The 11,271-nt window shown below is 52.8% G+C and overlaps 2 long non-coding RNA genes across 2 annotated transcripts; one reads left to right on the top strand and one right to left on the bottom strand.

Annotated features, from left to right (window-relative positions):
- Positions 1-3,177: 3,177 nt before the first annotated feature.
- LOC135291895 (uncharacterized) lies at positions 3,178-5,268 on the bottom strand. Its single transcript, XR_010354546.1, has 3 exons — positions 5,039-5,268; positions 3,585-3,643; positions 3,178-3,361 (listed from the first exon to the last, which is right to left on the bottom strand). It is a non-coding gene; the product is annotated as an uncharacterized LOC135291895 (long non-coding RNA).
- Positions 5,269-9,031: 3,763 nt separating this feature from the next.
- Positions 9,032-10,616, top strand: LOC135291902 (uncharacterized). Its single transcript, XR_010354553.1, has 3 exons — positions 9,032-9,593; positions 9,950-10,067; positions 10,288-10,616. It is a non-coding gene; the product is annotated as an uncharacterized LOC135291902 (long non-coding RNA).
- Positions 10,617-11,271: the final 655 nt, after the last annotated feature.

Below are 11,271 nucleotides of genomic sequence, written 5' to 3'. Positions count from 1 at the left end.
TTAATGACAAGAAAAAGCCCCTGACCATGCAGAAAATGGGTCTACTAAACTGTGGAAGGATTGATGTCTGGACAAGGCCAGGACATTCTCCTGTGGGAATTGGACAACCTGGCCTGCAGTTTACAAAGTTACTCTGAAGACCACGTACTGTCCCCAGAACGAGACAGACCATGTACTGTCCTCCAACAGATACATCAAGGAAGAAGGAGCATTGTGCCCAGATGAAACCAAATGCCAAGCACACCGTGGGAACTGCTAATTTGGCACACCTTAGCTAAAGATGTTTATGGCGTGACAGCCAATCAGTAATTAACATACATGTGTGAATGCAGCTACTGAACCAAGGAGCATTAAGCATTAGTGGCGTGAGACAGTGTCTAGAGAAGGATAAATGTGCCAAAGTTGCTTAACAAAGGGGAGCAGCATGTAGCCACAAGGGCTGTGAGTGTTGTTCCTCGGCCGACTCTCCGTGGGACCCTCTTCCCTTTGGCGCCTGTGCACAGGGACTCTCTTTGCTGAAATGCAGTTCCCTGAAATGCAGTTCCCCTAAACGCGGAAGACTCCGAGCATCAGGTTCCCAGGCACAGCAGGAATCTATGGATGCACTAATGGAGCACTAACATTCTCAGCCTGCTCTATTTACTTTCCATTTGAATACAGGCTGGTAGAAGGAGAGATCTGGCTTTGATTTCTCCCCAAGTTACCTGTTGCACTTTCAGGTTAGGAGTACATGTAAAAGGCAGCTCTCTCTACCCATGAATATTCCACTAGTGGACTGACATATAGAAACATCCTTTTTCTCTTTGCACCTTCCCAAGTGGTGCCCTAATGAACAGGAGACTTGCAGAAATCACACAGAAAATCACCAAAACTGCTGAAATGAACACTCAATTCCATGAGAAAAGCTTCTGAGAAAATGCTTGAACAGGATCACTGAACTAACTCAAGCTTGGAAGAGAAACATTCCTTATAGCACTGATCAAGGGGAAAGAAAAAGAAATGCTGTAAAAATTCCAAGTGGAAGATAAGGAGAAAGACAGGAAGCAGAGGAAGAACAAGGCCCTGTCAGATGAGCTGTGGAAGGTAACTTTGTGCCCCAGTGCTGTCAGAGGACGTTCCCTGTCATTGGTGCAAGCAGCTGGAGACAGAAATACTGCTTGATCTGGAGGCCACAGTCTTGGTAAGTGCAGAGGTGGTTCAATAACGTGACATGAGGGAGTTCCCCCAGAGCAACTGGGATGCCTGAAAGAAGTGAACAGCTCACCACAGCCTGGCCCCTCGACTGCTTTTCCTTCTGACCCTCCTGGGGAGGCTCTGACATTTCCTCTTCCCTGGTGGAAGTGCAGCTGCTGCCAAGGGAAACGTCCCCATACTGACTCAGTGTTCCCTTTGCTTCCACATGTCCCATCTGCTGTCCCTGTCCAGGAGAGCTGCTCTGCACGGGAGGAGGAGACCGAGGGAGAGCCTGGGAACATGGAGGGCTGCAATCCCTGCTGATCTGGTTCTGTTTATGGATGGGTAGAGTTAGACTTGGATAGTTACAAGTGTAGGGATATTTACATACATTGATTGATATTTGTGTAGGTATCTGTGTATGTATATTGTTATATTGATGCATGTATATTGATGTGTTTACATCTGTAGTTATATTTACATACTTGTACATTTGTGGAGCAGTGTAGTTCTATTGCTGGAGTTGTATGGATTTTTTATTGATCCATTGATATTTGTATATTTATAGATATGTTTGTTATGTGTGTATTATATGTCATATATTGAATGAAATACGTAAAATGTATTTACATTTATATATTGTTATAGATATATATGTATTTATTTTACTTCAATATATATGGAGTTGCATAGTTCTACAATTGTATTTCTTTAATTCTGGATCTGAGATTCTTTAGAGAGGGATATTGATATTCCTGTATTTGTATATGGGCTGTACAGTTGCAGTAATATGTAAAAAATTTAATTGTTAAACTTCAATTCATATTTGTGTGTAGTAAGTTGTAGAGTTGCAATAAACTAATTTTTTAAACTGAAGTTGATATTTGTAGATATTTATAAAGCACAAGTCTCACAAAAAAAACCCTCTAGATTTTAAACTTAAATTGATATTTGCATGTTTATACATTGGCAGCACAAGTGTACCAATTTTTAAAAAAATAATTTTTAAACTTAAGGGTTTTTTGCATATTTGTACATTACTAGTGCAGGTGTAGCTATCTGCAATAAATGCAACGATTCAATTAAAACAAGTGTAGATTTGTGCTACCCAAAGCCAGGAGCAGGTGGGAATGCTGCAGGATTTGGGCCATGGAAATCCCCGGCCATGCCCAGCACAGGCCCCACCTGCACTCAGGCTGGGCAAGGGCAGCGCAGATTTGGGATGGCAGCAGAGCCACACGTTGGCTCAGAACTCGCTGCCAAGGCCTGCTGAGAAAACTCCGGGACTCCACTGAGAGCAGAACTCCAAGCAGGAGCCACCTGGGGAGGACAAATCCACCCCCCATCCCACGGGCAGCTCTTTAGGAAGAGCTCCAAGTGTCCCCCTGAAGCTCATCCCAGAGCCCAGAAGCCAACAGGGATCCTGAGCCAGCTCCCCTGCCTTTGGCAGCACTTGGGCAAATGAGCTGCAGCAAGGGGGAGGCAGCAGTGACTGTGACTGCTGCAGGCTGGGGGTGAAGGAAGGGCCATGGACACAAGTGCTGAGATGCTCCAAAATCCAGAAGGAGGCTGGAGAACCGGGAAGGAACAAGTTCTGACAAGCCCTGAATGATGGAAGCCCTTTGTGTGAAGTTCCCTGAAGGAACTCCCAGGGACATGGATGCTCTAATAAGTAGTACCAGAATACACAAATGCAGTAACACCAGGAGATGATCTGTATGACCCTCAGGCAATGGCTGAGAAAAAGACCAAGTCTATATTTTATATTTTCTGTTTATTATAGTATCTATATTAAAATATATAGTATGTAGTCTACAAATGACAAATTACATATATCATCAATTCATATGTGTTGTGTGATACATTTTGATATATTTTGATAAATGTTTTTATTTTGTATAGATCTGATATATTCCTCCAGCCAGGGAGAGTGAAGATGTACAGCAGTCCAAAACCTTCTGCCCACGCAGCAGTCAGCCCCGGCTGTGTGCATGCACACCCACCCACTGTCCTTGCTCTCCTCAGCACCTCGGGGCTGCTGTTTGCACAGAATTGGGATGAATTTAACTCAACAGAGCCACAAGTGGGGTGTCCAGCTTGTCATGAACACTCATGTGGCAAGGAACAACAGAGCTCTCAAATCACATCATCACAGGTCCTTTCATTCCTGCTGGGCACTGAGGAACTCCTAAAAGCACAAAGACATAGAGAAGAGGTGGAAAAAATTGGCATCATGCTACTGCTGCGATCCTCATGGAGGAAAATCTGCTGGGTTTCTTAAGGTCAAAGCTTTCCAAAAACTAGGAAAACTGCTCAGCACCAGCAGGCCAATTGTGAGAGGTTTCCTTGACTTGGAAAAGCTGGGACATTAACAGTGGACTCTGTCCTTGGCTCAAATCACCTGCCCTCACCTGCAGACAAAAGCACCACCACCAGCAGAAGCTACATCAGTCAATTTTCTCAAAAAGCTCTGTTAAATACGGGAGACAAAAGGAAAACATATCAGACTCTGTGGATTAATGACAGGACTCTGTGAAACAGTTTCAAAGCAAAGGGCAGCAGCTTCTCTCTGGGACACTCCTTGTGCTCCAGGGCAGCCGGGCTGTCCCAGCTGCCCAGGACCCGGCGCTGCGCGGGCTCTGCAGAGCTGCACAGCGGGGAGGCAGCTTCGGGCACCTCAGCCCCTGGCCAGGAGTGGCTTCTTGCTCTGGACGGCTCCCTGGGGGCAAATGTAGGCTGCTGGCCTTCTGCTCTTGGCCCTAGCCTGGCCTTGCAGGGCTAATCCTCTTCCCTGTCTCAAATGTGCTAAAGACAGACTTGTTTGTTTCCAGCTCTGCACAGCAATGATTTGCACCACAAAATACTGAAGGACTGAAGCCTGAACTTCAGACCCTGCCTGAAGCCTCAACAACAGGACCTGAGCCAAAGCTGCCCTCTAGGTGACCCTTCCAACCAAATGTGCTGTGTATCTGCTCCTTAACCAAGTATTGCTATCAAAAGGATCAATGCATCCATTCACTGGGGAAACACGTCTGCACCTTTCTGCTTTAGGAAAATGGACAAGGCCACACCTGGCCCTGGCTCCTCCTTGAGCCCTGGGCAGGCTTGGGGAGAAAACCAAGAGGAGAATGAAATCAGCTGTCCCCCAGCAGAAGCTCTGTCACGTTGCCTGTCCAGCACTGTCAAAGCCGGGCTGCTCTCACAGCGCACTCGGAAGCCTCGTGGCCGCCAAAGGTGGAGGCTCCGCAGGATTTCCCAGTTCCCGGCCGTGGCTCTCCAGGGCTTGGCTGGGACAGCTTCCCCCAGCTGATGTGCCGCTCTGGATGAAGGGGAAAGCATTGGGGTATCTGCTGATGTATCTTTCTGAACCACTAGAGGCAACCTTTTGTAATAATGCTGAGGTGCATTGCTTGGCTTCTCCTTTTCTGACTCTTTCTTGCACTTTTGCATTACAGTAAATGCCACTATTCCTCCAGCTGGTGTCTGGGTTTGCATCTCTGACCCTCCCCACCATCAAAACAAACACACAGCCAGTTTAGCACCAGACCTGCCTCTCTGCCAGCCAATCTCTTGGAAAACACCCCTGATGGCCATCTCTGCAAATGAAATTCCCACTTGGCAACTTCCTTTTCTGCAGGCAGCTGAGAAAACGAGCCACTCCCAGCTCTGGACACCTCTGGAAACCAGCTGCTTTCAGCAGTCACAGCCCTGAAATATCAACCTCCTTCCTTAACCTGCCACTGGGAGTTCCCACCAAGAGGCCTTTTGTCCAAGGATGCCCACAGAAGAGCTCCAGGAGGGAGCAGTTTGGAACACAACTCCTCCAGAGTTTAAACCTGCCTTTATCTAATGAGCACACACCGACCTGTCCCAAAGGGAAAGCAGGCAGGAAAGAGAAGCTGCTCTCCCACAACAGCAAACTCTCTGCTTTCTTCTGTTCCAGCTGGAGAGTGGAAACCATGGGCTACACCTCAGTTTGGGAAGGAACCTGGGAATTGGCCTGATCTGGGAGCCTAGCAGAGAGAAGTTTCCTAAAGACATGGAAAAGATTCTCTGGAAGCAAAAGATTATGGCAATAATTCTGCAGGGAAAAAAAAAAAAAAAAAAAAAAGAAAAATTGAAGCATTTCAAGAAGTTTCCAGACTGAAATTTGTGCCCCAACACGACAGCCCCAAAGTCTCTGTGGTACGTCAGGAAGCTCAGGAATGAACCTGCAGGGCTTGGATAAACACCATTGGTGTGTGTTCCCCAGAGCACAAGCAGCTCCCCAACAAGACTTCAAGGCTGAGGGACAAAGCTTCCCCCTTCAGCTCTCCACAGCAGCTCTAGGGAGTCTCTCTCCATTGCAAGGTCTCCTTTGTCAGTCTACAGTGACAAGAGCTGGCTGCAGGAGGCATTTGCATTGGAGCTGTCCCCAGATGGGGGGAAGAAGAGGGGATTCCTGAGGAAAGAAAAGTGCAACACCATCTGGGAAGACACCAGCGTGAGTTCCCCACAACTCTAGGCCATTAACTGATGCCCAAAAAGTAGGTAATAAAACAATGCTCCATAGTGTGGGGCCCACAGGGCAGGTATTGGTTTGTTCATCACCAGCAGTGAGGGGGATAGCTCCACCACAAACTCACTCGCCAATTATTCACACAGTACTAGTTTTATACTTTTTTTTTTTTTTTTTACTTCATGGGCACATTAACTTTTCCTAACCTCACATTGTAGCATATTTTCTAATTACATGATTAAAAAGCCCTTGTGGCACACTTTCAGTTTCTGCACAAGGTGGTCATCACTCCTGCTGGTTGTTTTGGATGAAGGCTCAGAAAGCTTCCTCGGGCTTGAACTTCTCACCTCTCATTTCTGCAGAGTCTACAAGATTGTCTGCTCAAACACCAAGTGGTTACCATTTGCAGTTAGCTTGTTCTGCTAAATTTGCTGATTTCTGGAAAGCGCTTCATTCCCATCCCCTGTTACAAAGTAAATGCTTCTTTCAGCACAGCTACAGCTTTTAGCATAGCTCAGGCATTTCCTCATTGCCTTGGCACCAAAAAGAAGCAAAGCAGGAGGGGGAAAACCAGGGAGGGTGATGGGGCAACATTGTCTTATTGCCCAGGCATTACAATTCCTTGGGTAGAGTAATATCCATCCATAGGCCAGCACTTTAGCTTGGATGACAATGCTGACAAAATTGCTGCCCCTTCCTGCTGCTGTAGCTGACTCCAAATCACAAGAAATGTGCCAACTCTGCCAAAGACAGGCAGACATGGGAGATAAAAAGAGCCAGTCTGCTGAAAAGGAGACCAAATGAATGTTTTCTAATGCCCCCTTTTCATCCATTCCCCAGCCCAGACAGAGCAATGTCCTTCCTCCCTGTCACCGATGGTGACTCAGGCACGGGATGCAGCGTGGGGACAGAGCCCGCCGCTGCTCTCAGTGCCCTGCCCTGCCCTTCCCTGCCTGCCTTGCCCGCCGAGTCCTGCCGTGCCGAGCCGTGCCGTGCGGAGCCCGGCCAGCGCCGGGAGCCGCCCGCCCGCGCTGTGCCCGCAGCCCCGGCTCTGCCGCGCTCGTCCCCGCCAAGTCCGGCCCGCGCCGGGGCCGCGCCGGGCGCCAGCGCAGCGCCCCCCTCAGGCCGCGCGCCGCCGGCGCAGCCGCGGCCGTTGCGCCGCGGCCGTTGCGGCCACAGGCGGCGATCGGAGCCATGGCGGAGCTGCCGCTGCCCGCCGGGCTCAGCGCCAGCGCCTTCCCCGCCAAGCTGTGGCGCCTGCTGAACAGCCCCCGCATCCGCTCCGTGCGCTGGGACAGCCGGGCCCGGGGACTGCTCGTCGACCGCTGCCTCTTCGAGCGGGAGCTGCTCGGCCCGGGCCCCGCCCCCGGGGGCGGTGGCGCTGGGGCGGGGCCGGTGCCGCGCCCCTTCAGGGCCACGCAGTTCCGCAGCTTCGTCCGGCAGCTGTACCGCTACGGCTTCCGCAAGGTGCCGGGCTGGCTGGGCGCGGCTGCGCCGGGCGATGCCGGGGGCTGGCTGCACTACAGCAGCCCCTGCTTCCGCCGCGACCGCCCCGACCTCCTGCTGCGCCTCAGGCGGCGGAGCGCGGCCGACAGGCGGCGGCCGGCGGCGGGCCGGGAGCGCCGCAGGCGCCCGCCCCGCGGCTCCCGGCAGCTCCCCGGGGCGCGGCCGCTGCCGGACGGGCGGCACGGGCGCGGCCGCTTCCAGCCGCTGCCCCGGGAGCGGCCGCCGCTGCCGCCCGGGCGCCCGCCCAGCGGCTTCCTGCTGCTGCAGCGGGAGCGGACGCTGCCGGACGGGCGGGAGCTGCGCAGCCCCCGGCCCGGCCGCCTCCAGCAGCGCCCCGGGGAGCGGCCGCTGCTCGCCCGGCGCCCGCCCTGCAGCTTTCACCTGCTGCACCGGGAGCGGCCGCTGCCGGCCCGGCGGGAGGGGCCGAGCCGCTTCCAGGAGCTCTACGGGGAGCGGCCGCCGCCCGCCGAGCGGGAGGTGCTCCGGCTCCAGCCCTGCAGCTTCCAGCAGCTGCACAGGGAGCAGCAGCCCCAGTCCCCGGCTTTCGACCCACGAGGTAGGAAAACAGTTGTAGCCTCGTTTTTCCCAAACATAATTAAAACTGACTGAAGTATTTTTCCACAAGGCTCTGTCATTCTCATTCAGAAGGTATAAAGCCTATTAGGAAGGGGCACCTAAGAGGCCAAAAGACTCTCTGCCTGGTTTTCCTGTGTGCTTCCTTTGATGCTTGATCCAAGGCAGCAATAGAGATCTGTGTCCCAGAGCCACATTGTGGAGCCTGATCAATGTGTTTGGATTCTTGCAGCCTCCTCGGGCACTTCAGCACCCAGTGCTCCACCTGGCAGTGCAGGCTGGGCAGCATTGATGACCTCCAGCTCAGTCCAGAATGCACCTGGGGAAGACCAATCACCAGCAGTGGATCTTGGCTTTGCTGTGGAGCAGATGATCCGGGAGATCAGGAGATCCCTGCCTGAAAGGTCTCCCTCTGCTCAGGTAACCCCATTGGAGGGGAAGGGAAGAGGCTGGGCTGAGAGCTTCTGAAAGTTGTTACATGGAGAAGGAGAGTAACTGCATCCCTGATGTGATTCCAAGAAAATACCAAATGATCTTGAGTTTTCTTTCTTTCCATTGTTCTTTCAAGGGCAATATTAATGCTGTGCCTGAGTCTTCTGGAGGCGAGCCTGTGAACCAGGCTGCAGCAGAGGAAGTCTCATCTGGCACCGAGAGCTGCAGGAGCAGTTCCCCAGAGCCCGAGGAGCCTGGTAAGGACAGAGCCCCCCTTGGTTTAGAGAGGTGTGAGATGGCTGCTCTGAGCCTGCCTCTGGCAGCAAGGGAGATGAGCAGAGCTGAGTTCCTGTCTGCAGGGCTGGTGCTGCCTGGTGCCTTTAGTTCAAATCCTGCACTGGCACAACCTCCCCGAGCCCTGGCCTCCACGCTTCTCCAGAGGCTCTGACATTGAGTCCTCTGCTGTGGCAAGAGAGCACGGAATAAATCTGACCTTGTGGCAGTTGTGTCACCAAGCTGGGTGTCCCAGTTTGGTTCATAACTCAGCTCCCAGCAGCCTTCAGCTTCAGCCACTTCAGTGAGGACTGAGGTCTCTCTGTCCCTGAGACTGTCTGTGTTTCAAGCTTGAGACTTTGCTGAGGCTTTATCAGGATACTTAAACACTTCACACAGTTCAGTTTTGAACACTTGGAAGGATCCCTGTACTTTAAAGAGCAGGCTTCAAATTGCCAAGTGAGAGTTTGCCTTTCAGGCAATCCTTGACAGTCCCTTGTAGAAGGACAATTGGTGCTCAAGGAACATTTCCACAAGGGTCAATATTGACTCAGTGTTCCCTTTGCTTCCCAGATCCCATGTGATTGACTTCTCCAGGAGGGCTGCCCAGTGTGACAGGAAGAGACAGAGGGAGAGCCTGTGACCATCGGGCAGGTAGAATTCCTCTGTCTCTAGTTATATTTATAGATATGTATAGTTTATTTAGGTAGTGGTATTTATAGATTCATGTAATTATTGTTAGAGAGCTGTACAGTTAATTATTTTTTTATTTTAGATATATATTGTTATAGCTTTAGATGTATTGTTGTGGTTATAGATGTGCCCAGTTGCTTTTATAATTGTGTCGTTAGTTACATTTACATATATACATTTGTAAATGCATATTTATATTTGTATCTGGGGGTTTAGACGCATAGATTGATATTTATATACGCCTCTTTTTAACCTTTTGCCCTGTTCTGCTTCCTCGCTCACCTCTTGCTTTTCCCCCTGTGCCCCCTGTGTCCCCTCTCCCTGGGCTGGGTCCGAGCTGGCGGCCGGGCCGGGCGCAGCAGCAGTTCCAGCCCCGGGTGTCCCTGGAGCACTGGGAGCTGCCGGTGGCCCCAGGCACTGTCCCCTGAGGAGCTGCTGAAGGACGGTGAGACTGAGGGGGCTGAGAGGGCTGAGGGGGCGGTGGCGCTGAAGGGACGGTGACCCTGAGCTGCTGCTGGGGCTGAGGGCTGAGGGGCAGCCCAGGGCCATGGTGGCACTGAGGTGACAGGCAAGTGGCACAGGCTGAGGGGCTGGCGGGTCTAAGGGGACGGGATGGGTCAGAAGGGACTGAGGGGGGGGAGAGGACTGTGAGGGGATGAAGAAGCTGAAGGGGGCTGGGGGTTTGCTGAGAGCATGGCGGGGCTGAGGGGATGGAGGGGCCAGCAGGGAGCACAGAGGGCTCTGGGACTGCAGCTCTGCCAGGCCTTGCAACCAATTCCAGAGCCTCCACTTTTGCCACAGCTGTAATGAAGACCACGAGGACAGCCGGAGACTGCCAGGAGCCAGCAGGGAGAAGCTGAGGGCCAGCAGCAGGAGCAGTGAGCGGGGCCCTGCTGCTGCCAGCCTGGAGAGAGCCCAGGTGAGGCCCCAGGGCCGGGGAGGCAGGGTGGGGCTGAGGCTGGCGTGGGTGCTCACCACAGCCCGGCCCGTTCAGCTGCTTTCTCTTTCTGACCCTCCTGGGGAGGCTCTGACACTTCCTCTGCCCTGATGGAAGTGCAGCTGCTGCCAAGGGAAACGTCCCCATAGTGACTCAGTGTTCCCTTTGCTTCCCACATGTCCCATCTGCTGTCCCTGTCCAGGAGATCTGCCAAACTTCATCTGCAGGATCAGAAGAACTGGTGTCCTTTGGCCACCCCCAGTTCCCACTGAAGATGGGAGCACCTGCAGAGCAGAGAGGACCAGCTGCAACTCCAGGCCCAGCTCTTGCTGCTCACAGCTGAGCCTGTGGCAAGCTCCAGGAGCTCCTGCCATCTCCCTCCCTGTTGGCAGCTCTCTCCCTCCAGACCCCAGGCCCTGCCCATCCACGTTTTTCCCTCCCAGTTCACCCCTTTGCTTTGCCTTCCCTTATTAAACAGTTTGTCTTTTTCATTTGACTCGTGGATCTGTCCATGGAGCTGAAGCAGCACAAATCCTGAGCCCAGGGACACGCAGGGCCCTGCTGCCGTTCTCTTCCACGCAGTCGTCTGTGCATGGGCAGGAAGGAACAAGGGCAGCTCAGGCTGCAGAGGTCTCTGTCCTGCTGCTCCAGTTGCACAGCACCGTGGAGTTGAACGTTGTGTTGAGCACACTGAAGGGAACAAGGACCCTGGGTTTTAGAAAAGCCAGCTTGAGTCTGCTCTTCCATGGCAAACATCCACCGAGGGCAGAGGAGCTTGCCATGCTGGAAGTTCTCACCAAGAGCTTGCTGAAAGCACAGCAATGCTCCATGCATTCACAGGGACAGGAAGAGGGCAGAACCAGAGAGCATGGTGGCCTAACAGTGAGCTTTGGGTGTGCCTCAAAGCAAATGAAGCAGCAGCAGCAGCAGTGGAGTGGCTGTGACTCAGAGGCGCGAGCGTCCCAGTGGCCGCAGCGCTGTCAGGCAGTGCCTGCAGGCTGGGTGCGCTTCTGGCAGCTCTGCTCTCCCCACAAGTGAGGAATCGCAGCCCCTGCCTGAGGCCCACTCAGAAAGCCAACCAAGTGAGACCAGAGGCAGGGGACCCTTCCCAGCTGTCTTGGGCATGGCTGCAAAACAGCCGCTGCGTCTTCCTGTGCCCGTGTTTGGGGTGTGCTGAGCCCAGAGC

This window comes from Passer domesticus, unplaced genomic scaffold, assembly GCF_036417665.1.
Source record: "Passer domesticus isolate bPasDom1 unplaced genomic scaffold, bPasDom1.hap1 HAP1_SCAFFOLD_141, whole genome shotgun sequence".
Lineage (NCBI taxonomy): Eukaryota > Metazoa > Chordata > Aves > Passeriformes > Passeridae > Passer > Passer domesticus.
This window is presented reverse-complemented; position numbering and strand designations above follow the sequence as displayed.